At 39.1% G+C, this 25,612-nt stretch overlaps 1 protein-coding gene across 3 annotated transcripts in view; it reads left to right on the top strand.

The window, feature by feature from the left end:
* Positions 1-25,612, top strand: part of MICU1 (mitochondrial calcium uptake 1) — a 224,013-nt gene that overhangs the window by 188,360 nt on the left and 10,041 nt on the right. The gene's annotated exons all lie outside the window — the stretch shown is intronic.

Genomic DNA, 25,612 nt, shown 5'->3' on the forward strand with positions numbered 1-25,612 from the left:
ATTAACTGAAGTTCAGTAGTTGTTTACAGTTCCCTTGTGCCCTTTCACAGTCAATTTCTGCCCCTGGTTATCACGAGGCAATCTTAATTCTGTGTATTTTTCCACCATACATTAATTTTGTTTGTTCTAGAACTTCATACAAATGGAATTATACAATGTACACTCTTTCTAAAGTTTCTCTCAGCGTGTGCTTGAGATCCACCCATGTTGTTGCACGTACAGTAGTTTGTTCCTTTTTTATGAATAGTAATCCGTTGTATGAATACACCACAATTTGTTTATCCACTCTTCTGTTGGACACCTTGGCTGTTTCTAGTTATTGGCTATCTTGAATCAAGCCACTATGAACATTCTTGTGTTAGTCTTTTTGAGGACATGTATTTTCAGTTTTCTTGGATAAATACCTAGGAGTAAATTGCTGTGTCCAGAGAAAGGTATTTCGTTTATATAAAAAACTTTCAGACCCTTTTTCACAGTGTATCTTTTTTATACTCCCACTAACAATGTACAGCAGTTCAAGTGGTTCCACATTCTTGTCAACAGTTGGTGGTATCAGTCTTTTTTAATTTTTGTGATTCTGGAATGTATATAAAGGTATCTCGTGTTTGTTTGGTTTTTTTAATATTTATTTTTTTATTTTATTTTTGGCTGCGTTGAGTCTTTGTTGCAGCACGTGGAATCTTCATTGTGGCATACAGGATCTTTCGTTGCGGCATGCGGGCTCTTCATTGAGGTGTGCAGGCTTCTCTCTCTAGTTGTGGCACCCAGGCTCAGTAGTTGCAGCACGTAGGCTCAGTATTTACAGCGCAAAGCCTCTCTGGTGGCACACAGGCTCCAGAGTGTGTGAGCTCTGTAGTTGTGGCACATGGGCTCCAGAGCACGTGAGCTCTGGAGTTGCAGAACTCAGGCTCTCTAGTTGTGGCTTGCATGCTCAGTAGTTGCAGCACGTGGGCTTAGTTGCACTGTGGCTTATGGGATCTTAGTTCCCCAACCAGGGATCAAACCCACGTACCCTGTATTGGAAGGCAGATTCTTAACCACTGGACCACCAGGGAAGTCCCCTCATTGTGTTATTAATTTGTACTTCCCTGATGACCTCTGCTATTGAGCAACTTTTTGTGTTCTCATCATTCAGATATCTTCTTTGGTGAAGTGTCTGTTCAAATCTTTTACCCATTTTTATAAGTTTGCTTGTCTTATTGAATTGTGGAAGTTCTTGATATATTCTAATATAAGTCCTATATCACATATATATTTTGTGAATAGCTTCCTAGTCTGTGGCTTGCCTATTCATTTTCTTAACAGGGTCTTTTTTTTTTTTAACATCTTTATTGGAGTATAATTGCTTTACAATGGTGTGTAAGTTTCTGCTTTATAACAAAGTGAATTAGCTATACATATACATATATCCCCATATCTCCTCCCTCTTGCGTCTCCCTCCCACCCTCCCTATCCCACCCCTCTAAGTGGTCACAAAGCACCGAGCTGATCTCCCGGTGCTATGCGACTGCTTTCCACTAGCTATTTATTTTACATTTGGTAGTGTATATATGTCCATGCCACTCTCTTACTTCGTCCCAGCTTACCCTTCCCCCTCCCCGTGTCCTCAAGTCCATTCTCTATGTCTGCGTCTTTATTCTTGTCCTGCCCCTAGGTTCTTCAGAACCATTTTTTTTTTTTAGATTCCATATATATGTGTTAGCATACAGTATTTGTTTTTCTCTTTCTGACTTACTTCACTCTGTATGACAGACTCTAGGTCCATCCACCTCACTACAAATAACTCAATTTCGTTTCTTTTTATGGCTGAGTAATATTCCATTGTTTATATGTGCCACATCTTCTTTATCCATTCATCTGTCGATGGACATTTAAGTTGCTTCCATGTCCTGGCTATTGTAAATAGAGCCGCAATGAACATTGTAGTACATGACTCTTTTTGAATTATGGTTTTCTCAGGGTATATGCCCAGTAGTGGGATTGCTGGGTCGTATGGTAGTTCTATTTTTAGTTTTTTAAGGAAACTCCATACTGTTCTCCATAGTGGCTGTATAAATTTACATGCCCACCAACAGTGCAAGAGGGTTACCTTTTCTCCACACCCTCTCCAGCATTTATTGTTTGTAGATTTTTTGATGATGGCCATTCTGACTGCTGTGAGGTGATACCACATTGTAGTTTTGATTTGCATTTCTCTAATGATTAGTGATGTTGAGCATCCTTTCATGTGTTTGTTGGCAATCTGTATATCTTCTTTGGAGAAATGTCTATTTAGATCTTCTGCCCATCTTTGGATTGGATTGTTTGTTTTTTTGATATTGAGCTGCATGAGCTGCTTATAAATTTTGGAGATTAGTCCTTTGTCAGTTGCTTCATTTGCAAATATTTTCTCCCATTCTGAGGGTTGTCTTTTTGTCTTGTTTATGGTTTCCTTTGCTGTGCAAAAGCTTTAAGTTTCATTAGGTCCCATTTGTTTATTTTTGTTTTTATTTCCATTTCTCTAGGAGTTGGGTTAAAAAGGATCTTGCTGTGATTAATGTCATAGAGTGTTCTGCCTATGTTTTCCTCTAAGAGTTTTATAGTGTCTGGGCTTACATTTAGGTCTCTAATCCATTTTGAGTTTATTTTTGTGTATGGTGTTAGGGAGTGTTCTAATTTCATTCTTTTACATGTAGCTGTCCAGTTTTCCCAGCACCACTTATTGAAGAGACTGTCTTTTCTCCGTTGTATATCCTTGCCTCCTGTGTCATAGATTAGTTGACCATAGGTGCTGGGTTTATCTCTGGGCTTTCTATCCTATTCCATTGATCTATATTTCTGTTTTTCTAACAGTACCATATTGTCTTGATTACTATAGCCTTGTAGTATAGTCTGAAGTGAGGGAGTCTGATTCCTTCAGCTCTGTTTTTTTCCCCTCAAGATTGCTTTGGCTATTCAAGGTCTTTTGTGTCTCCATACAAATTTTAAGATTTTTTGTTCTAGTTCTGTAAAAAATGCCATTGGTGATTTGATAGGGATTGCATTGAATCTGTAGATTGCTTTGGGTAGTATAGTAATTTTCACAATATTAATTCTTCCAATCTAAGAACATGGTATATCTCTCCATCTGTTTGTGTCATCTTTGATTTCTTTCATCAGTGTCTTACAGTTTTCTGAGTACAGGTCTTTTACCTCCTTAGGTAGGTTTATTCCTAGGTATTTTATTCTTTTTGTTGCAGTGGTGAATGGGATTGTTTCCTTAATTTCTCTTTCTGATCTTTCATTGTTAGTGTATAGGAATGCAAGAGATTTCTGTGCATTAATTTTGTATCCTGCAACTTTACAAATTCATTGATTAGCTCTAGTAGTTTTCTGGTGGCATCTTTAGAATTCTCTATGTATAGTATCATGTCATCTGCAAACAGTGACAGCTTTACTTCTTCTTTTCCAACTTGCATTCCTTTTATTTCTTTTTCTTCTCTGATTGCTGTGGCTAGGACTTCCAAAACTATGTTGAATAATAGTGGCGAGAGTGGACATCCTTGTCTTGTTCCTGATCTTAGGGGAAGTGCTTTCAGTTTTTTACCATTGAGAATGATGTTTGCTGTGATTTTGTCATATATGGCCTTTATTATGTTGAGGTAGATTCCCTCTGTGCCCACTTTCTGGAGAGTTTTTATCATAGATGGGTATTGAATTTTGTCAAAAGCTTTTTCTGCATCTATTGAGATGATCATATGGTTTTTATTCTTCAATTTGTTAATATGGTGTATCACATTGATTGATTTGCATATATTGAAGAATCCTTGCATCCCTGGGATAAATCCCACTTGATCATGGTGTATGATCCTTTTAATGTGTTGTTGGATTCTGTTTGCTAGTATTTTGTTGAGGATTTTTGCGTCTATATTCGTCAGTGATATTGGTCTGTAATTTTCTTTTTTTGTAGTATCTCTGTCTGGTTTTGGTATCAGCGTGATGGTGGCCTTGTAGAATGCATTTGGGAGTGTTTCTCCCTCTGAAATTTTTTGGAAGAGTTTGAGAAGGATGGGTGTTAGGTCTTCTCTAAATGTTTGATAGAATTCACCTGTGAAGCCATCTGGTCCTGGACTTGTTTGTTGGAAGATTTTTTTTTTTTTAAACATCTTTATTGAAGTATAATTGCCTTACAATAGTGTGTTAGCTTCTGCTTTATAACAAAGTGAATCAGTTATACATATACAATATGTTCCCATTTCTCTTCCCTCTTGCATCTCCCTCCCTCCCACCCTCCCCATCCCACCCCTCTAGGTGGTCACAAAGCACCGAGCTGATCTCCCTGTGCTGTGCGGCTGCTTCCCACTAGTTATCTATTTTACATTTGGTAGTGTATATATGTCCATGACACTCTCTTACCCTGTCACATCTCACCCCACCCCCTCCCCATATCCTCAAGTCCATTCTCTAGTAGGTCTGTGTCTTTATTCCCGTCTTGCCACTAGGTTCTTCATGGCCTTTTTTTTTTTTTTCCCTTAGATTCCGTATATATGTGTTAGCATACTGTATTTGTTTTTCTCTTTCTGACTTACTTCACTCTGTATGACAGACTCTAACTCCATCCACCTCATTACAAATACCTCCATTTCATTTCTTTTTATGGCTGAGTAATATTCCATTGTATATATGTGCCACATCTTCTTTATCCATTCATCTGTTGATGGACACTTAGGTTGCTTCCATGTCCTGGCTATTGTAAATAGAGCTGCAATGAACATTTTGGTACATGACTCTTTTTGACCTATGGTTTTCTCAGGGTATATTCCCAGTAGTGGGATTGCTGGGTTGTATGGTAGTTCTATTTTTAGTTTTTTAAGGAACCTCCATACTGTTCTCCATAGTGGCTGTATCAATTTACATTCCCACCAACAGTGCAAGAGTGTTCCCTTTCCTCCACACCCTCTCCAGCATTTATTGTTTCTAGATTTTTTGATGATGGCCATTCTGACCGGTGTGAGATGATATCTCATTGTAGTTTTGATTTGCATTTCTCTAATGATTAATGATGTTGAGCATTCTTTCATGTGTCTGTAGGCCATCTGTATATCTTCTTTGGAGAAATGTCTATTTAGATCTTCTGCCCATTTTTGGATTGGGTTGTTTGTTTTTTTGTTATTGAGCTGCATGAGCTGCTTGTAAATCTTGGAGATTAATCCTTTGTCAGTTGCTTCATTTGCAAATATTTTCTCCCATTCTGAGGGTTGTCTTTTGGTCTTGTTTATGGTTTCCTTTGCTGTGTAAAAGCTTTTAAGTTTCATTAGGTCCCATTTGTTTATTTGTGTTCTTATTTCCATTTCTCTGGGAGCTGGGTCAAAAAGAATCTTGCTGTGATGTATGTCATAGAGTGTTCTGCCTATGTTTTCCTCTAAGAGTTTGATAGTGTCTGGCCTTACACTTAGGTCTTTAATCCATTTTGAGTTTATTTTTGTGCATGGTGTCAGGGAGTGTTCTAATTTCATACTTTTACATGTTCCTGTCCAATTTTCCCAGCACCACTTATTGAAGAGGCTGTCTTTTCTCCACTGTATATGCTTGCCTCCTTTATCAAAGATAAGTTGACCATATGTGTGTGGGTTTATCTCTGGGCTTTCTATCCTGTTCCATTGATCTATATTTCTGTTTTTGTGCCAGTACCAAACTGTCTTGATTACTGAAGCTTTGTAATATAGTCTGAAGTCAGAGAGCCTGATTCCCCCAGCTCCATTTTTCGTTCTCAAGATTGCTTTGGCTATTCGGGGTCTTTTGTGTTTCCATACAAATTGTGAAATTTTTTGTTCTAGTTCTGTGAAAAATGCCAGTGGTAGTTTGATAGGGATTGCATTGAATCTGTAGATTGCTTTGGGAAGTAGAGTCATTTTCACAATGTTGATTCTTCCAATCCAGGAACATGGTATATCTCTCCATCTATTTGTATCATCTTTAATTTCTTTCATCAGTGTCTTATAATTTTCTGCATACAGGTCTTTTGTCTCCTTAGGTAGGTTTATTCCTAGATATTTTATTCTTTTTGTTGCAGTGGTAAATGGGAGTGTTTTCTTAATTTCACTTTCAGATTTTTCATCATTAGTGTATAGAAATGCAAGAGATTTCTGTGCATTAATTTTGTATCCTGCTACTTTACCAAATTCATTGATTAGCTCTAGGAGTTTTCTGGTAGCATCTTTAGGATTCTCTATGTATAGTATCATGTCATCTGCAAATAGTGACAGCTTTACTTCTTCTTTTCCGATTTGGATTCCTTTTATTTCTTTGTCTTCTCTGATTGCTGTGGCTAGGACTTCCAGAACTATGTTGAATAATAGTGGTGAGAGTGGGCAACCTTGTCTTGTTCCTGATCTTAGTGGAAATGGTTTCAGTTTTTCACCATTGAGGACAATGTTGGCTGTGGGTTTGTCATATATGGCCTTTATTATGTTGAGGAAAGTTCCCTCTATGCCTACTTTCTGCAGGGCTTTTATCATAAATGGGTGTTGAATTTTGTCGAAAGCTTTCTCTGCATCTATTGAGATGATCATATGGTTTTTCTCCTTCAATTTGTTAATATGGTGTATCACATTGATTGATTTGCGTATATTGAAGAATCCTTGCATTCCTGGGATAAACCCCACTTGATCATGGTGTATGATCCTTTTAATGTGCTGTTGGATTCTGTTTGCTAGTATTTTGTTGAGGATTTTTGCATCTATGTTCATCAGTGATATTGGCCTGTAGTTTTCTTTCTTTGTGACATCTTTGTCTGGTTTTGGTATCAGGGTGATGGTGGCCTCGTAGAATGAGTTTGGGAGTGTTCCTCCCTCTGCAATATTTTGGAAGAGTTTGAGAAGGATAGGTGTTAGCTCTTCTCTAAATGTTTGATAGAATTCACCTGTGAAGCCATCTGGTCCTGGGCTTTTGTTTGTTGGAAGGTTTTTAATCACAGTTTCAATTTCAGTGCTTGTGATTGGTCTGTTCGTATTTTCTATTTCTTCCTGGTTCAGTCTTGGAAGACTATACCTTTCTAAGAATTTGTCCATTTCTTTCACTTTGTCCATTTTACTGGCATAGAGTTGCTTGTAGTGGTCTCTTAGGATGCTTTGTATTTCTGTGGTGTCCATTGTAACATCTCCTTTTTCATTTCTAATTTTATTGAGTCCTCTCCTTTTTCTTGATGAGTCTTGCTAAAGGTTTATCAATTTTGTTTATCTTCTCAAAGAACCAGGATTTAGTTTTATTGATCTTTGCTATTGTTTTCTTTGTTTCTATTTCATTTATTTCTGCTCTGATGTTTATGATTTCTTTCCTTCTTCTAATTTTGGGTTTTGTTTGTTCTTCTTTCTCTAGTTCCTTTAGGTGTAAGGTTAGATTGTTTATTTGAGATTTTTCTTATTTCTTCAGGTAGGATTGTATTGATATAAACTTCCCTCTTAGAACTGCTTTTGCTGCATCCCATAGGTTTTGGATTGTCGTGTTTTCATTGTCATTTGTCTGTAGGTATTTTTGATTTCCTCTTTGATTTCTTCAGTGATCTCTTGGTTATTTAGTAACATATTGTTTAGCCGCCATGTGTTTGTGTTTTTTACGTTTTTTTCCCTGTAACTGATTTCTAATCTCATAGCGTTGTGGTTGTAAAAGGTGCTTGATATGATTTCAGTTTTCTTACATTTACCAAGGCTTGATTTGTGACCCAAGATGTGATGTATCCTGGAGAATGTTCCATGTGCACTTGAGAAGAAAGTGTAATCTGCTGTTTTGGGATGGAATGTCCTATGAATATCAATTAAATCTATCTGGTCTATTGTGTCATTTAAAGCTTCTGTTTCCTTATTAATTTTCTTTCTGGATGATCTATCCATTGGTGTAAGTGAGGTGTTAAAAGTCCCCCACTATTATTGTGTTACTGTCGATTTCCTCTTTTATAGCTGTTAGCATTTGCCTTATGTATTGAGGTGTTCCTATGTTGGTTGCATATATATTTATAATTGTTATATCTTCTTCTTGGATTGATCCCTTGATCATTATGTAGTGTCCTTCCTTGTCTCTTGTAACATTCTTTATTTTAAAGTCTATTTTATCTGATATGAGTATTGCTACTCCAGCTTTCTTTTGATTTCCATTTGCATGGAATATCTTTTTCCATCCCCTCAATTTCAGTCGGTATGTGTCCCTAGGTCTGAAGTGGGTCTCTTGTAGACAGCATATATATGGGTCTTGTTTTTGTATCCATTCAGCAAGCCTGTGTCTTTTGGTTGGAGCATTTAATCCACTTACATTTAAGGTAATTATCCATATGTATGTTCCTGTTACCATTTTCTTAATTGTTTTGGGTTTGTTTTTGTAGGTCCTTTTCTTCTCTTGTGTTTCCCACTTAGAGAAGTTCCTTTTGCATTTGTTGTAGAACTGGTTTGGTGGTGCTGAATTCTCTTAGCTTTTGCTTATCTGTAAAGCTTTTGATTTCTCTGTGGAATCTGAGTGAGATCCTTGCCAGGTAGAGTAATCTTGGTTGTAGGTTCTTCCCATTCATCCCTTTAAATATATCATGCCACTCCCTTCTGGCTTGTAGAGTTTCTGCTGAGAAAGCGGCTGTTAACCTCATGGGAGTTCCCTTGTATGTTACTGGTCGTTTTTCCCTTGTTGCTTTTAATAATTTTTCTTTGTCTTTAATTTTTGTCACTTTGATTACTTTCTGTCTTGGTGTGTTTCTCCTTGGGTTTATCCTGCCTGGGACTCTCTGCGCTTCCTGGACTTGGGTGGCTATTTCCTTTCCCATGTTAGAGAAGTTTTTGACTATAATCTCTTCAAATAATTTCTCAAGTCCTTTCTCTCTTCTCCTTCTGGGACCCCTATAATGCAAATGTTGGTGCGTTTAATGTTGTCCCAGAGGTCTCTTAGGCTGTCTTCATTTCTTTCCATTCTTTTTATTCTGTTCCATGGCAGTGAATTCCACCATTCTGTCTTCCAGGTCACTTATCCATTCTTCTGCCTAAGTTATTCTGCTATAGATTCTTTCTGGTATATTCATTTTAGTTATTGTATCATTCATTTCTGTTTGTTTGTTCTTTAACTCTTCTAGGTGTTTGTTCTTTAATTCTTCTAGGTCTTTAAACATTTCTTGCATCTTCTCGATCTTTGCCTCCATTCTTTTTCCGAGGTCCTGGATCATCTTCACTATCATTATTCTGAATTCTTTTTCTGGAAGATTGCCTATCTCCACTTCATTTAGTTGTTTTTCTGGCGTTTTATCTTGTTCCTTCATCTAGTACATAGTCCTCTGCCTTTTCATTTTGTCTATCTTTCTGTGAATGTGGTTTTCATTCCACAGGCTGCAGAATTGTGTTCTTCTTGCTTCTGCTGTCTGCCCTCTGGTGGATGAGGCTATCTAAGAGGCTTGTGCAACCTTCTTGATGGGAGAGACTGGTGGTGGGTAGAGCTGGGTGTTGCTCTGGTGGGCAGAGCTCAGTAAAACTTTAATCTGCTTGTCTTCTGATGGATGGGGCTGGGTTCCCTCCCTTTTGGTTGTTTGACCTGGGGTGACCCAGCACTGGAGCCTACCTGGCTGTTTGGTGGGGCTAATGGCAGACTCTGGGAGGGCTCATGCCAAGGAGTACTTCCCAGAACTTCTGCTGCCAGTGTCCTTGTCCCTGCAGTGAGCCACAGCCACCCGCCACCTCTGCAGGAGACCCTCCAACACTAGCAGGTAGGTCTAGTTCAGTCTCCTATGGGGTCACTGCTCCTTCCCCTGGGTCCTGATGTGCACACTACTTGTGTGTGCCCTCCAAGAGTGGAGTCTCTGTTTCCCCTAGTCCTTTCGAAGTCCTGCAATCAAATCCCACTAGCCTTCAAAGTCTGATTCTCTAGGAATTCCTCCTCCCATTGCTGGACCCCCCTGGTTGGGAAGCCTGACGTGGGGCTCAGAACCTTCACTCCAGTGGGTGGACTTCTGTGGTATAAGTGTTCTCCAGTTTGTGAGTCACCCACCCAGCGGTTATTGGATTTGATTTTCTTGTGAGTGCGCCCCTCCTACTGTCTCATTGAGGCTTCTCCTTTGTCTTTGGATGTGGGGTATCTTTTTTGGTGAGTTCCAGTGTCTTCCTGTTGATGACTGTTCAGCAGTTAATTGTGATTCCGGTGCTCTCACTAGGGGGACTGAGTACATGTCCTTCTACTCTGCCATCTTGAACCAATCTCATCTGTTTTTCCCTTTAAATGATGTCAGTCTTTGCTTCATTAATTTTGAGCTCTGGTATTAAGTGCATACATACTTAATGATTATGATTATTGTCTTTTCCTGATGAACTGGCCATTTTATCATTATGAAATATTCCCCCTTTATGTTTAGTAATATGCCTTTTCTTGAAGTCTATTTTGTCTGGTATTGATTTAATTACTCCAGCTCTTTGGGTAGTTACTGTTTGCATGGTATGTCTTCCTCTATTCTTTAATGTTAAACCTATCTGTGTCTTTAAGGTATATCTCTTCTAGACATAAAGTTGGGTCTAGTGGCCTTTTAGCTGTACTTTTTTGCATTTTATATTTTAGTGATTTCTCTAGAAATTATAACTTTTCATGGTTTACTTAAAGTTAATATTGTACCACTTCAAGTGAAATGTAAGAACCTTGCATTCATACAGTTCCATTTACCATCATCCCATCCTTTATGCTATAGTTGTCATTTTATATTTCCTCTGTATATGTTACAATCCCTATCATATAATGTTAGGATGTTTGTTTTCAACAATTATATTTTTCAGTAAATTAACAGAAAAAATAATTTTTATACTTAGCCACATTTACCATTTATTCATACTTACCATTTTGAGTGTTTTTCATTTATTCCTGAATATCTAAAATTTTATCTGGTATCACTTCCCATCAGTTTGAAGAACTTCCTTTATCATTTATGGTACAAATCTGCTGGCAGTGAACTCTTAGTTTTTGGTTTATCTGACAGTGTTTTTATTTCACCATTGGATACTGTGATTTGTGATTTTTAAATCTCTCCAAAGCACTGACTCAGGTTTTATAAGCACAGTCTTGCTTATTCAACACTTTTTGGTGGATTTCTTAAGATTTTCTAATATAAGATCATGCTATCTGCAAACAGAGATCATTTTACTTCTTCCTTTCCAAGCTGGATGCCTTTTATTTCATTTTCTTGATCCACATAACTTTTTAAAACAGCATTTGTCTCCTTGCTTGTTTACATATTTATTTTTGTTTGTTTAAAATAATACCTCCTCTGACCTTTGTAGAAGGCTTTGGAAAAAATTAATGAAATCATGGAGGTTATGTATGTGTATGTGTAATACCACAGGGTCATTTCTCCAGAATAGCTTTGGTTGTATTGCTTTGTTTCACAAAACAGATTTGACAGCATCTGCAAATCCAAAGATGTAAGATTTGAAGTCATCACTTATTATTAAAATAAAATTAATAAGCTCCTATTTATATTTGCATACCTTTTTTTGAAAAGTCCAACTAAAGACAATAGATTCACTTTAAAGAACAATTATATAGGATGAATCACTGTCTGTGTTAAAATTACAGGATGTATAAAATAGAATGATTCAGGGTAATGGTAGCAAAGGAAAGTGCAACCTAGTGGTTAAAAAAAAAAAAGATAAAATGTTTCTTTCAAATGACTTCAAACCATTTCCTGGGATGTTTAGTCTCTCCATAGCGTTCATGCCTCATTATCCTTGTTAATAGAGGCAGTGGTACAAATTATACAGTCATATTTGATATCCAAAAATATGTTTGGTTTTGAGATAGATGATATTTGGCCTTTTTTTTTGACTTCTTAGATTGTTTTCTCTATCTAACTTTGGAGTCCCTGAGTGTAAAAGATAGATATCTAGGGAAAACTGGCCTAGATTCATACTAAGTAAGAGGGAGAAGCCAAGTGTATTCATTTCCCAGGGCTGCCGTAACAAATTACCACAAACATGGTGATCTAAAACAACAGAAAGTTATTTCACAGTTCTGAAGCCCACAAATCTGAAATCAAGATGTTTGCAGGGCCACACTCCCTCTGAAGGCTCTAGGGAAGAATCTTCCCTTGCCTCTTCCAGCCTGTGGTGGCTTAGTCACTCCTTGGCTTGTGGCTGCATAATACCAATCACTGCTTCTGTCTTCACGTGGTCTTCCCCCTCCTTCTCTCTTCTGTATATCTGTTTGTCTATCCTCTGTATATCTCTTGTAAGGACACTTGTCATTGGATTTAGGGCCCACCTGGTATCATCTCAAGATCCTTAATTACATCTGCAAATCCCCTTCTTCCAAACAAAGTCACATTCACAAGTTCTAGAGGCTAAGATGTAGACATATCTCTTGGGGCGGCCACCATTCAATGCACTGTAGCAACCAAGACCTAAATATCACTCATACATAGTCCACAAAGTAAGGCAAAAATAGAAACAAAAAAAATATGAGTTTAATTTACTGTGAGAATATTTGTATTGTCTGTTTAAAAACTCATTTTTTTAAACCTAATTATACTCTTTACATGGCTAACTTCTATTTCTTCAAAGAGGCCTTCCCTAACTACTCAATATACATTATAAAAAACTAACTATATTGTCTATAGCTTTTATAGTTTTTTTAAAAAGAGGCATTAACCTAAAATCTTCTGCCTTCACTATTGTCATCAATTTCTATCCATAAATTATATACATGGGCTTGAATTTTCACAAATATGGCTTATCAGGTAGAGCAGAGACTACTAACTGTGATATTTTGTACATAGATAGTAGGCCCTCAGTAAATACTTATTAACTGAATTATGCCTCATCTGTCCAGGAGCTCAGTCAAACAAAAGTAAGCATTATCCTTGATTCTGTACTTGTTCATCCCCATATTTATTTCTTCAATAAATCCGTGTCCCTGCTTCTAAAACATCCTGAATCTGACTTTGTTTCTCCACCTAGCCTACTCTAGTCCTGATCTCTTTACCTAGGCTTACAGGGCTCCATATGGCATGGCTCTTGTATACTCTTTGAGTACATCAAATATCACTTTCTTACCAGTTCACTCCATTCCACATGTTCTTTTATATTCTAGATATATCAAGTTCATTCCCGCCCAAAAGCCTTTGTTCGGGCTGTTCCTTCACCTCAAGTGCTCTTTCCCAGGATCTCTGTGTATTTGGCTTCTTGTAACTCAGGTCTCATATAAATCACTTTCCTGGTAACTCCATCAGCCTGTATCATAGCCTTTATCACTACCTGATATTTTCTTGTGTATTTATGTGTGCATTTATTATCTGTCTCTGTTTACTAGAATGCTTATCTGTCTTGTTCCTGGATATATTCCCTGTGCCTAGGACAATATCTGGGATATAGTAGACACCCTATAAATATTTGCTCAATAAATGAATGAGTGAATGAACATCTTGATAGATGTGAAAAAGACACAGGATCTCAAGCCAATAACCCCTCACCTTTGACAGTAGACCCAGAAAACAAATTCATGTCATGAATTCATTGTGTACTATAACCCCTATCTTTTAGACTTAACATACATTTCACCTTCATCCGAGCTTAAGGGGGTCATGATATCAGCAATGTTAAGTGATGTACTGCAGTGTGCACGGAAAGACTAGCCTGTGCTTGGCTACTGTTCCAAGTTCCTTCCCTCTGCCAGATGTGCCTGTCTTCACTTCCTTTGCTCTGCCAGATGTGCCTATCTTTTGCAAGCGCTCCTTGCACTCTCCCCTTTGCTTTTAAACATTCCTGATCCTAATAGTCATACTAGTGATTTTTCCATTCGTTTGAGTTCTATGCCAATTCTCCTTCCACTGAATCATGGAATTTCACTACTGAGGTGAATCTTAGAAGAGAGGAAGAAAAGTGTAATAGTTAAGAATACAAGTCTGGATTTGAATCTTGGCTCCATCATTGACTAGCTTTGTAGCTTTGGGCAATTTCTGAATTTAGTTTCTGTGTTTTTAGAATCAGGATAATAATATCCACCTCATAGGATTGTCCTGAGGATAAATCTACATAAAGCACTTAACCTGGTGCCTATCATGCAGTGAATGTTTAATAAATGCCTGCTGCTTCCATTATGCGGTTGATGATGTAACCAGATTTAGTGTGGTTCATCCATTCATTCAGCTAGCAGCATAGGCACTGTGCTGGGCACAGGGTTCTACTCTCAAGAAGCTCACAGTCTATTAGGGGAGAAAGAAAAGGATACAAGCTGTTCAAGTTGTTGTGATAGGTGCTAATTAGGGCCTCTGACCCCTATGAGGGGTGGGGAAAGAGTGAGGCAGGGGTGGACACAGGAGTACTTTCGTCTGCCTGCTGCTCTCAGTCTCAGCTGTCTTCATTTTTTCTCAAAAGGTTAGGACCTTCAGAAATTGGCACCTTTTAGAGGCCCTGGAACTCTCTCTTCCTTGGCTATTTTAGAGCTTGCAAACCTGTCTTTAGACATAATTTAGTACAGAATTTCCGAAACAGCATTGTGAAGAACATTATATACTGCAATATGTTAATGGTTTTGTGGGTTTAAAACAAAACCCAAAAAAAGTGTTCCATGGTTCAAATAAGTTTGGAAAATGCCAGGTTATACAGAATTTCTTCCTGCAGCACTACTCCTGCCAACTTTTTAGTATGCTAATGTGCATTATTAATCTCCAAGAGAGTGATATAGTTCCCAAACTTGACTTGCCTCAGAAAGTCTTTTAACAACTTATAGAGCTAATGTTCCTCAGAACAGTTGGAGAACCCAGGCAGGTGGCAACTGCAGATTTACATTCCAGCGTGATGTAATCCCTCAGATTGAAAATGCCAAATTTCATTGTGGCTATTTCTTTAGTTCTACATGGTTCATGTGAGAATGACAACTCTCAGGCAAGAATGACATGTCTTTGTTAAATTTTGACCATTTGGAGAAAGAACCTTTCTGCATGAACTATAGTACCTTTCTACTATAGGTCATCTCTTTTGTTTAGCACTTAAGAGGAATTGGTTCTATTGCTTATTCATATACATACTGGGCATAAAATTAGATATATTACCTCTCAAGGGCTGTCTGAATGATTTACCTAGTCTGCTGAAGAAGGTAATGGAAAATTGAACATGACTCCTTCCCCATGGCATCCTATGATGGAAAAGTTAGAAATTATTTGAGTTGGAGCTCTAGAATGAGCTGTGGCCTGTATGACTTAGAGTATTCTTATTTCTGCCGAGAGAATAAAAGGTTTCTAGGTATGGTAAAGCCCCATTATAAGCACCTTAGGATATTAGAGATTTGGGAAACTTGTAGGTCCAGTTGTGTCCCCCATGTACTTTGAACTATAATGCAGGAAATAATCGCACAAATATAGGCCATGGCCTTTAGTACTCATGCCCCAGCACAAGCCCATTTAAACTGAAAATCATAATTTATGACATGGTTGTCCTTAATTCTTTATAGTCGTCCTATACGTACAGTTTACCTTATTACCTGACAAGCTAAGAAAATAAATAGTAAAACCTGTGGCATATCCCCTACAGGATACTCTCTGCAATCCCAAGTATTTTTACTGAAAGTTAGGTAGTATTATCCCCCATTTTATGAATAAGGAAATACAAAATGAAGCAGCTTACTCTTGGTTACCCTGCTAAGTAGAGCTAGAATTCAAGCTCAGGTCTCTCTGATCCCAGTCTGTGTTCTATCCAGACTGTCATGTTGTCTCTCAGTATATCCCAAAATGCTGCTGGAATTTGAAAATCTTTGCTGAAACGCAATCCAGGAGGAGATAATGCAGGTTCACCATTTTGAACTATGGTTCTCAATAGCTTAGGGAAGACAGGCTCTAGGCTATTTCCTCCCAGTTCCCTTTGGCTAAGAGTTGACCATTCTTGGGTGAGAATAAAGTCCTTTTGGTAAACTATGATGTTTTGGAGTTAGTGTCCTTCTCTTGAAGATGAAATATGACATTTTCCCCCTACAATTGTCTCTTCTGTTTAGGATCAGGTTCTCCCACTCAGACACGCTCTGACATCTGTAATGCATGCCCTACAGTGACACAGACTCTTGGAGTTGTCTAATCTAGCTTCTTATCCCACACAAGGACATCTTAGTAGACACATCTGTGTTCTTCACTTTTCTGACCATATAACTTTTTGGTGAAGAAACCAATACACAAAAGCCTAAAGTTACTTAAATAAGGTCATGTAGCAAGGAAAGTTAGTATCCCCTTAAAGGATACCACAGAACAGAAAAGACATATGTATATACTAAGCTGTCAGTTTCTGGACATCAAATTACAGGATATACAGATATGGATGGACTTCTCAGCTTTTAATGATCCAGCTGTTCCTCATCACCTCTACTCGTTGGTGTAGCAATACTTTGTTATACTTTTAGAGACGGTTCCAACATCTAGCATTTATTGAGAGCTAAATATATGCAAGACATTTGTAAGCATAAATTTTGGGTTTAAACTCAAACCTGATTTTGAGTCCCTATTACTCATTAGCTTTGTGACTTTGAACAAATCACTGAAACTCTCAAAACCTCAGTTTCCTGATCTGTAGAACAGTGATAAAGGCTACTTGCCTCAGGGCTATTGTGAAAATTAAATGAGATAACCCTAAATTACTATACTAGATTGAAATTATGACTATACACAGGTGCCTGCTCTGTTTTCAGCCCCAAGGTACTGACTTTCCTCTGCCTGTTTATCTTATTTTTTTAGTTAATTAATTAATGTATTATTATTATTATTATTTTGGCTGCTTTGGGTCTTCATTGCTGCGCGCGGGCTTTAGTTGCGGCAAGCGGGGGCTACTCTTCTTTGCGGTGCATGGGCTTCTCATTGCAGTGGCTTCTCTTGTTGCAGAGCACGGGCTCTAGGCACACGGGCTCAGTAGTTGTGGCTCACGGGCTCTAGTGCGCAGGCTCAGTAGTTGTGGCACACGGGCTTAGTTGCTTCGCGGCATGTGGGATCCTCCCAGACCAGGGATCGAACCCATGTCCCGTGCATTGGCAGGCAGAGTCTTAACTACTGCGCCACCAGAGGAGTCCCAAAAAGTTATTTAAAAAAAAAAAAAATCCTAGAACCTGATGAGGCTTAATTTTGTTCTCTTAGAAAGTAGTACTGCTTTTTTCAGTAGATACTTTTTGAGATTTGTATTAGTTTAGAAGTTATAAGTTGGTTTTTTTTGTATTTTTTTATTTTTTTTTATTTTTTTAAAATTTATTTATTTATTATTTATTATTATTTTTTTTGGCTGTGTTGGGTCTTCGTTTCTGTGCGAGGGCTTTCTCTAGTTGTGGCAAGCGGGGGCCACTCTTCATCGCGGTGCACGGGCCTCTCACTATCGTGGCCTCTCTTGTTGCGGAGCACAGGCTCCAGACGCGCAGGCTCAGTAGTTGTGGCTCACGGGCCTAGTTGCTACGTGGCATGTGGGATCTTCCCAGACCGGGGCTCGAACCCGTGTCCCCTGCATTGGCAGGCAGATTCTCAACCACTGCGCCACCAGGGAAGCCCTTTTTGTATTTTTTAAATAGGAAGATTGGAGCTTTTAGTTTCTCCTAAGTTTCATCATTCATCCAAAAATTCTTGGGATCATTGCTTTCAGAAGGCATTATCATTATTTAACTTCTCTGTTCCTAGGAATATCTAAGCAGTATTAATATCTCTAGTATCCACAGCATTCAAGGGGGAATTTTCTACTGGACTGTAAACTCCTGAGGACAAGAACCATGTTTTCCACCTCTTTGTGTCCTACTCCGAGCCTAGAAGAATTATGTATATTTATACAGTAGATATTTAATTAATGTTGAATAAATGAGTGAATTAATTCTAAACATGGTCAGATCCTGAAAAGGATGCTAAAGCTCTAATAAAAACCTAGAGTGAGGAGGAGAATGATAGGAGTATGACACCTTCCCATATCATTAATTTCCTTGACACATGGGCAAGTCACAATTTCTCTGACCTCAAGTTAGAGTTTTACTAATTATCTCCAAGCGTGCTTCCAGATTTGAAATTCTATAAATAATCAGCTTTTTACTGAATGTTGTAATGTTTTAAGGGACATGTTATAGCCTAAGTATCCAAATCTGTGTTAAAGTGAACTAACTTATAATTATCAGATACATTTGAAGTCAGAGCAAGGCTGTTGAATTCCCAAAAGAAGCGTGGCAGTTTTATTTTCTTGTTAAGAAATTTAAAACTTAATTAGATCTTGGCTAGTGCCTCTATAAGAGCTAGTTTATGGAGCTTGGTATAGTAGTTGCAGAAAAGTGACAGTTCCATAAAATGTACCTAGAATGAGTGTAGCTGTATATAAAGTATGATTTGAGGAACCTCAAAAGGACATTCCCAACCATAAATACCTTCCCTACTTAACTTTCTTGCTTATAACAAATTACTACAAATTTGCAGCTTAAAATACCACCTGTTTATCCCCTAGTTTCTATAAGTCAGGGTCTGAGCATAGCATAACTGGGTTCTCTGCTCAGGGTCTTAACAAGGCGGAAATCAAGACATCAGTAAGACTGCTTTCTCATCTGGAGTTCATAGTCCTCTTCCAAGCTCACCTGGGTTCTTGGCAGAATTCACTTCCTTTTGGTTGTAGGACTGATGTCCCTTTTTCTCGCTGGCTGTCACTCGCAGCAGGCTGCTGCAGTTCCTTGCCATGCGGCCCTCTCACAGGCCCTCTTACAATATGGCGGCTCACTTCTTCAAAGCCAGCAGGAGAATCTCTTTCCCCAGTGTGCTGAGATGGGTTCTTATATAACTGTAATCATGGGAGTGACTATCCCATTACCTTTTCCGTATAACCTAATCACAAGAGTGGTATCACAACCTATTCACAGGTCCTGCCCACATTCAAAGAGAGGAGATTTTACAGGGTGTGGGGATGTTGAGAACCATCTCAGAATTCTACCCACCATACCAGAAATTACCACCATTCTATTCTTTGAGGACTTCTGAAGATATGGACATTTTAACTGATCTAAGCCATGTTATCTAAAAAGGTGTTAAGAATGGCAGTCATAAAATTTTAGGGCTAGAAAAGAGCTTAGAAATTATTTTACTTAAACCCTTGCTTTATTGTTTTAACCTCTTTGTTTACACTTGAAGGAAAATGACTTGCTCAAATCACAGCTAGTGCGATGCAAAACTGAGACCAGAGATTCAGGTTCACTCACTTCCATACCATTGTTCTCTTTAGTACGTGGCATCCACTGCCACAAGAAGGACCTAGAGAATTCTATTGGGGACTCAGTGCTTTTATGGGAAGGCAGAAATAGGGAAAAGTTCACAGCAAAAATGTATGGGAGAGCATCCCCAGACAGCCATAGAACGAAGGCAGGAAATGGGAATGTCATAAAGATGTGTGGGGAAGAGGTTATGGGAAAAAAGCTCCTGTTTTATAAATTCTTTTAAAGTTTGTGGAGGCAAGCCCCTATGCTTCAGTTCGTTATTGCATTTTGTAAAAACATTTATGTGTGAAGAGGAGTGTTGGCCAGAATTTCATTCATTTAAGACAAAGTCATCAATTTTTTAAACACAATTATTCATGATGTAGGCAGGGAAGCTCAAATTCTGAAAGAAATGTTTGCTTCATGAGGCACTTTCTCTGCAGAGACCTGATTTTTTTCCCCTAATTTAAAGTTACTTAGCAATTCTAAAGATTGATTCTGGCTTAACTATGTTGCTTTGAATATGTTGTGATTTAGTAAAATTATATATAAGTGCCCCAAGGAGGAAGAGAGCTGCTTTAGGGATTCATGATTACCACTGGGGGAGAGAGGAGAGTGAGGGTAGGATAAACTGCCAAAACATCCACTTAAATAGATAAGTGAGAACAACATCAGCCAACATTACATCCTGCTATGAAAAGAATCAGAAAGGAATTATACCAACTGGGGAAGTATAGAGATTACTATTTAACGCATGTGCTGCTTTTGGGGGGCTTAAGGGGTTACTACCCTTAGAAACCTCTGAAGTTTTATTAAGACACTTGTTAAGGTGAAGAGTATTTAGCCTTTTGGCATAATTTCAGCAAACTGAACTTAAATATCTCAGTTGCTTTCAACTTTAGCCATCAGAGATTCAGACTCTGTTGAAGCTGACAACCATAGCCCACCAAAGAAGTAATTTTGTGAAGAGGGGATAAAAGGCACTTCCTCCTCAAGATTGAGGTTAGAATAATATGAGGAAGTGGTTATCTAAATAATGATACATCCTCTTGGTGGAATACTATGCAGCTGTTAAAAAAGAACTGTTTATGTATTGGAATGGAATTATTTCTTAGATATATTGTTAAATGAGTCAAGCAAAACCATTTAATATACCAACCACCATTTCGTGGGAAGAAGTGAAGAATAAATATTTGATTTTATATCTATAAAATATTTCTGGGGAAACTGGAGATATTGGTTGCCTCTGGACAACTAGGGGGCGGGGGTATAAGTTTGGGAGGGAGATTTCAGCCCTTTTGAAATAGCTGAATGTATTATCTAATGAAAAATAACTTTTTAAAATAAAAAATAATGAAAATTTAAAGACTCAAAGAGGGAAAAGCAAGTTAATATGGTAAATTGGTCTCCAAATAAGACCTGGCTGTGTTATAAAGGTTTCCCTGCAAGGAGACTTGACTGGCCCCCTGCAAAATCTCATCCCCACCTGCACCTCTGTTCTAGCTCTCTAGTCAGGCATTAGCATCCTTTCCTGCTTTCAGTACTTTACTCAGACCCCCACCCCCCATCACCTGCTGTTGTACCTGCCAAATCTGGAGCAGTATGTCTCTTTAATCCTTTAGAATTAGGATCCAAAATGTACCTCCAACAAAATACAGACTATTCCACTGTGACCCATATGTGTCTGTTAATATCTGATAGTTCTCCTATGTATTTCTCCATCTTAATGGTTTGTATGGTTTCCCCCACTGAACTGTGATTGCCCTCTGAGCGTGGCACCTGAAATCACTGCCTAATGGTGCTGATAGAAATGCTTGCCCTTTGTGGACAAAATGTGTTGAGTGTTTTTAATGACGCCAGATACAATACTGAACAATGGCAATAAACCTTACTGTAAATCAGTTTTACTAGATTAATCATGTAAGCCCATTGAAGCAGTCATCTGGGATGATGCTCTGAGATTCAGAAAACCTGACCACAGGTTTTCTCTGTGGCATATACCAGTATTTAAGAGCCAGGATCACCAGCATCACCTCTGACAGTGGACTGCCTGAGCACACAGGAGGGGGTCAACCTGCCTGCAGCTCAGAAGCACCGTGCGGAACAGAATTGTTACATTTTTCATTATTAGTATACTGCATTGCTCTTGGCTCCTTAAATTGCTTGTCATCCTAAATATTGTCCTTTCCTCCCCACCCTCACCCCCTCAATCAGGCTGAAATGTGTATGTTGTATTAACCAAAGTGTCTTGGAAGAAGATGCAAAAGAAAGGACAGGTGCTTTTTAAAGGAAAATCCTTCCCCCGTCCCCACCTTCCCCGAAGCCATGTAGGCATGGATTTAAGAAACTAGGACCTCTGCATCATAAGCCCTTCCAAAGCTGAAGCAGAAATGTCTTCCCTCACTTAACCTTGGCAGTCACCAGCCAGCTTTTGATTTTTCCACTGCAGTCCAGGAAAACAGGAATAATCACATGGCCGCACAGCTAGAGACTGTCAACCCAACGTGGCGTATCACCTTTCCAAACATCTTTGCATTAGGAAGAGACAGGCAGTTCCTAACTGGGTCACATTGTCTGTAGGTCTATCTATGCATCAGAGGTATAGAAGCTCCCAGGGCCACCTTTGTTTCATACGCTTTTCATTGGGTTGCATTTTAATACACTTTTTTTTTAAGAACTTCTTTAAGTTCTTAAAATTGTCAGTATGCGTTCCAAGCGAATGCTAATGTATAGGGCAATCAGATCTGGGGTCAAACTATAATGCTGGCTCTTCACAACCCCTAATTGTTACTCAGTTATTCGTCCCTACCCACTAGCAAGGAGTAATCCCCAACTTGGCTTTTCTTTCATCTGAGCTCTTTCTCTTGTTTAGAGTGACAGATTCATGGGAATTCCCTGGTGGTCCAGTGATTAAGACTCCGCGCTTTCGCTGCCGAGGGTGTCGGGAAACTAAGATCATGCAAACCATGGGGTTCGGCCAAAAAAAAAAAAAAAACAGAGTGACAGATTCATGGGGGGATCCGTTGTCCATATAAGGGATCGAGTGGATCCAGTGTGTATAGGGAAAAGAGCATTGGCTGGAAGTCAGAAGATCCAGATTCTAGACCCAGCTGTGCTACTAGCTAGCTTTGTGACCCTGAACAAGTTATTCAAATTCTCTGCATTTTACCTTTCGTCTGAGGTCTCTTCCAGTTCTACGATTCTGATTCCAAGTGGATGTTTGGGGTCTTATCCCTCCAGAACTCTCCTTTCCTCTGTTCAACTACTGTTGTGAATAGTTTTATGTAATATAGCTTCTGATATTATAGTCACACAAACTCAGTATGTGTTTCTGTCTGATGCTGAATTGTCCAGTCATGGACTATGCCAGAGAGTAAATTGGGGGTCCTGGCACAATTCAGATTCTGCCTGGACTTTTCAAAAAGCCAGATGGTTAACACGTTTTTGAGTGCCAATTCAGCACGCTTCTGCAAATTCCTCCCCATCCCAATCTAGTAGAAATCACCCAATCTCATGTCCATCTATTGTTCAGGCAGCTGGACCAGATTTGTACCAAAGGAATAGATAGGCCTTGGAAACGTAGGCCTTCTCCAGGGTGACTTCATGCTCCATAGAGACATCTTTCAGATTAGAATCCCAACCATCAATCAATTAGCATCATCAAGTAAGGGAGGCCCAAATTCCGGTACCAACAACTGGTCTGCATGGGGAAGTTGAGATCTGGGGCGGAGGGGGTGAGGGATTGTTCTCCTTGCTGTGATTTAATTATGGCTTTGTGGTTCAGAGATGTGGAAGCAAATCTGAATGAGCCAACTCTCAGGACCAGCTGTCAAGCACTTGGCTTGTAATCTGCTGTCATCCTACTTGTTCCAAGTGCTCTTGGCTGTACAGCTCACCAGCTAGTTTAATGTTTGTTTCCTCCACTGCTCTGATTCACACCCTGGGGGCTTATCTGAGGATCTTGGACTGTGAAAGGGCACCCCAGCCAGGCTCTTTGCTGGCTGGTAACATCCCAGTGGTTTGAATAACTTAGCTCCTGTAGTACAGATGGTGTCAGAGCCCTCTCCATGTGAGATGGAACATATTCTGTAAGTGTTCTGTCAAGAGATGGTATTTGTAATGAGGGATTCCTGACAGTGGCTTCCAGAAGTCCCTGTTCTACAACCACTTAATACCACTTTAATGAGCTTTTCACTAAAAAAAAAAAAAAAAAAAAAAAAAGCCAAGAGCTCTCACTGACATTCTTGGATATTATTTAGTTAATGGTTTATTTAGAGGAAAGTGTCTATCTTCATGGGGAAAAGGATAGGCGCTTGGAGCATCAAGAAGAATTGGCACTACTATATAGCACAGGGTACCCTACTCAGTGCTCTGTGGTGACCTAAATGGGAAGGAAATCCAAAAAAGAGGGGATATATGTATATGTGTAGCTGATTCACTTTGCTGTACAGTAGAAACTAACACAACATTGTAAAGCAACTATACTCCAATTTAAAAAAAAGAATTGGCAATAGGCACTCTGCCCTGAGAAAATGGAACTGGGAAAGAGAAAAAGAGGGTAGTTATCAGTTATAACAGGTGTGGTATTGGTGTGAAAAAGGCATGGTTAACAAACATTGGCAGAGAAAGGAATGGTTAACATAAAGTGTTCATGTTTCTCTACATCGAACAAGTTTTGAGCCACTTCTCAGGACACATTTCTGTGGCCGCAAAGGGTAATTCAGTAAATGATCACAGTTTGAGAGCATCCAGTGTCTTCTGATCTGATTCTCTTTTCACTGAGCAATCTTCTGAGGTGAACTGAGTTTCCTTAGTAGATTTTCCTACTGAGAAGTATAATGACCAGCTGTCATCAGTTTAGTTCTCTTAACAGTTACTGTTTTCATTGTAAATTGGCCTTCTGGTTTCTCTTCCTTCCCTGGGCCATTTAGTTAGCAGGAATCAGTTCTTCCTGAGCTGACTGAGAGAATCAAGTGTCTAGACGTACGAGGCTAAGTTTCTAAACCCTAGAATTTCTACAGTCTTGTAGAGGCCCCATCTCCCCCGTCAGCACTTAACCACATCTCGTGAACATCCACACAATAATATATTCTGCTTAAGTCTTTTAGTTCCAAGGGATGTTGATTCCTCTTGCACTCTAACTCACATCCCGGGAAGAGGGGCGGTATGAGCAGTAACCTAAAGCTGCAGGAGGAGGAATCTGACTCTTCCCGCCCTCGTGAGCAGCCTAGTCCCCCTCCAGCCAGAGGCTGTGGACACTAAGGTACAGCCCAGCTTGTGGCCCTTATACCTTTCTTCTACCCTTCGCCAGACAAGATCTTCAGCTATTTCTGTGTACCTCCACCCCTATCCCTCACCCTCAGATTCTAGGAAACACCAATAAACCATTCTTTGCACTACTAAGCCACCTCAGCAGCTATCCTGTGGCATCCCCTCATTTGAATATGAGAATATTATACCTAAAGAGATCAGGTGACTCCACCACAGCAAGTTGATGGAGCCAGGACTAGAGCTCAGGTCTTGTGACTTGCAAGCACAGTTTTTCTACTGCGTCGCCTTGCTCCTCTGCATTGTTCTGGCATTTGTATCAGCTGACCTCAGGGGCCCTGTGGTGAATATAATGGAGGCTATAGAGGTGAAGTGAAAGAGCAAATGCAGAAAAAAAATGACAAGAAAGAAGTGAAATTATAGGAATGAAATAAGCAGAGAAGGCACACTGCCTTTAAGTTCACATTGCTTCTAGAAGAATCTAATCTGAGGTTTATAGATATGAACACTTCGTTGCTAGTTGGTTCATAAATAGAAATTCATCTTTTTCTTTCCTCTGAGTTTTACCTCACTGAAGAGTGTGTCTATAAGCAATAACATAATTTATAGATGCAGCTGGATCAGGCTTGAGGATAAATGGCAGAGAGGGCAGGGGAAATTGCCTCGTCCTTCCTGGCTTGTTTTTTGTGAGAACCCAGTTCTCACGTGATTGCTAGTGTTTAACAGTAAATGTCAGAGAAAGAGAAAATGGCAAGAGAGAAGAGATTTTCTGATGAGATCTGGAAAAAGAAAAAAAGGAGAGACTGTATTGATCTAGTGAGATGGGGGCCACTGCTTCTCCCAAGGGGCACGGTTGGAAAAGACAAAGTGGCTGATGGAAAACCTGTTGGGAGAAAGAGCAGGAGCTCAGCCATGCAGATTCTCCACTGTCAGTCAGCAACTGGTGGGTGAAGCCTCAGTGCACTCAGACAAGTCTCCTTGTTCCCCACTTCCCCATCCTTTCTCTGCCTCATTGTTTCCTTGACTTTTTGTTATTGTGTTCTTTCCAGTGGGAGGGAAATGCCAAGATGGAGACTATCAGGCATTCTTTATTTTTTTTCAAGGCACTCTTCTGGTAATAATTTATTAGAAAAGCCACCACTGCATGCTGAAGACTTAGAATTCCATCCTTAAATATTATGTGGATTTTCACTTTTTAAATTTTTATTGT

The sequence above is a fragment of the Balaenoptera acutorostrata genome, chromosome 16, assembly GCF_949987535.1.
Source record: "Balaenoptera acutorostrata chromosome 16, mBalAcu1.1, whole genome shotgun sequence".
Taxonomy (NCBI): domain Eukaryota; kingdom Metazoa; phylum Chordata; class Mammalia; order Artiodactyla; family Balaenopteridae; genus Balaenoptera; species Balaenoptera acutorostrata.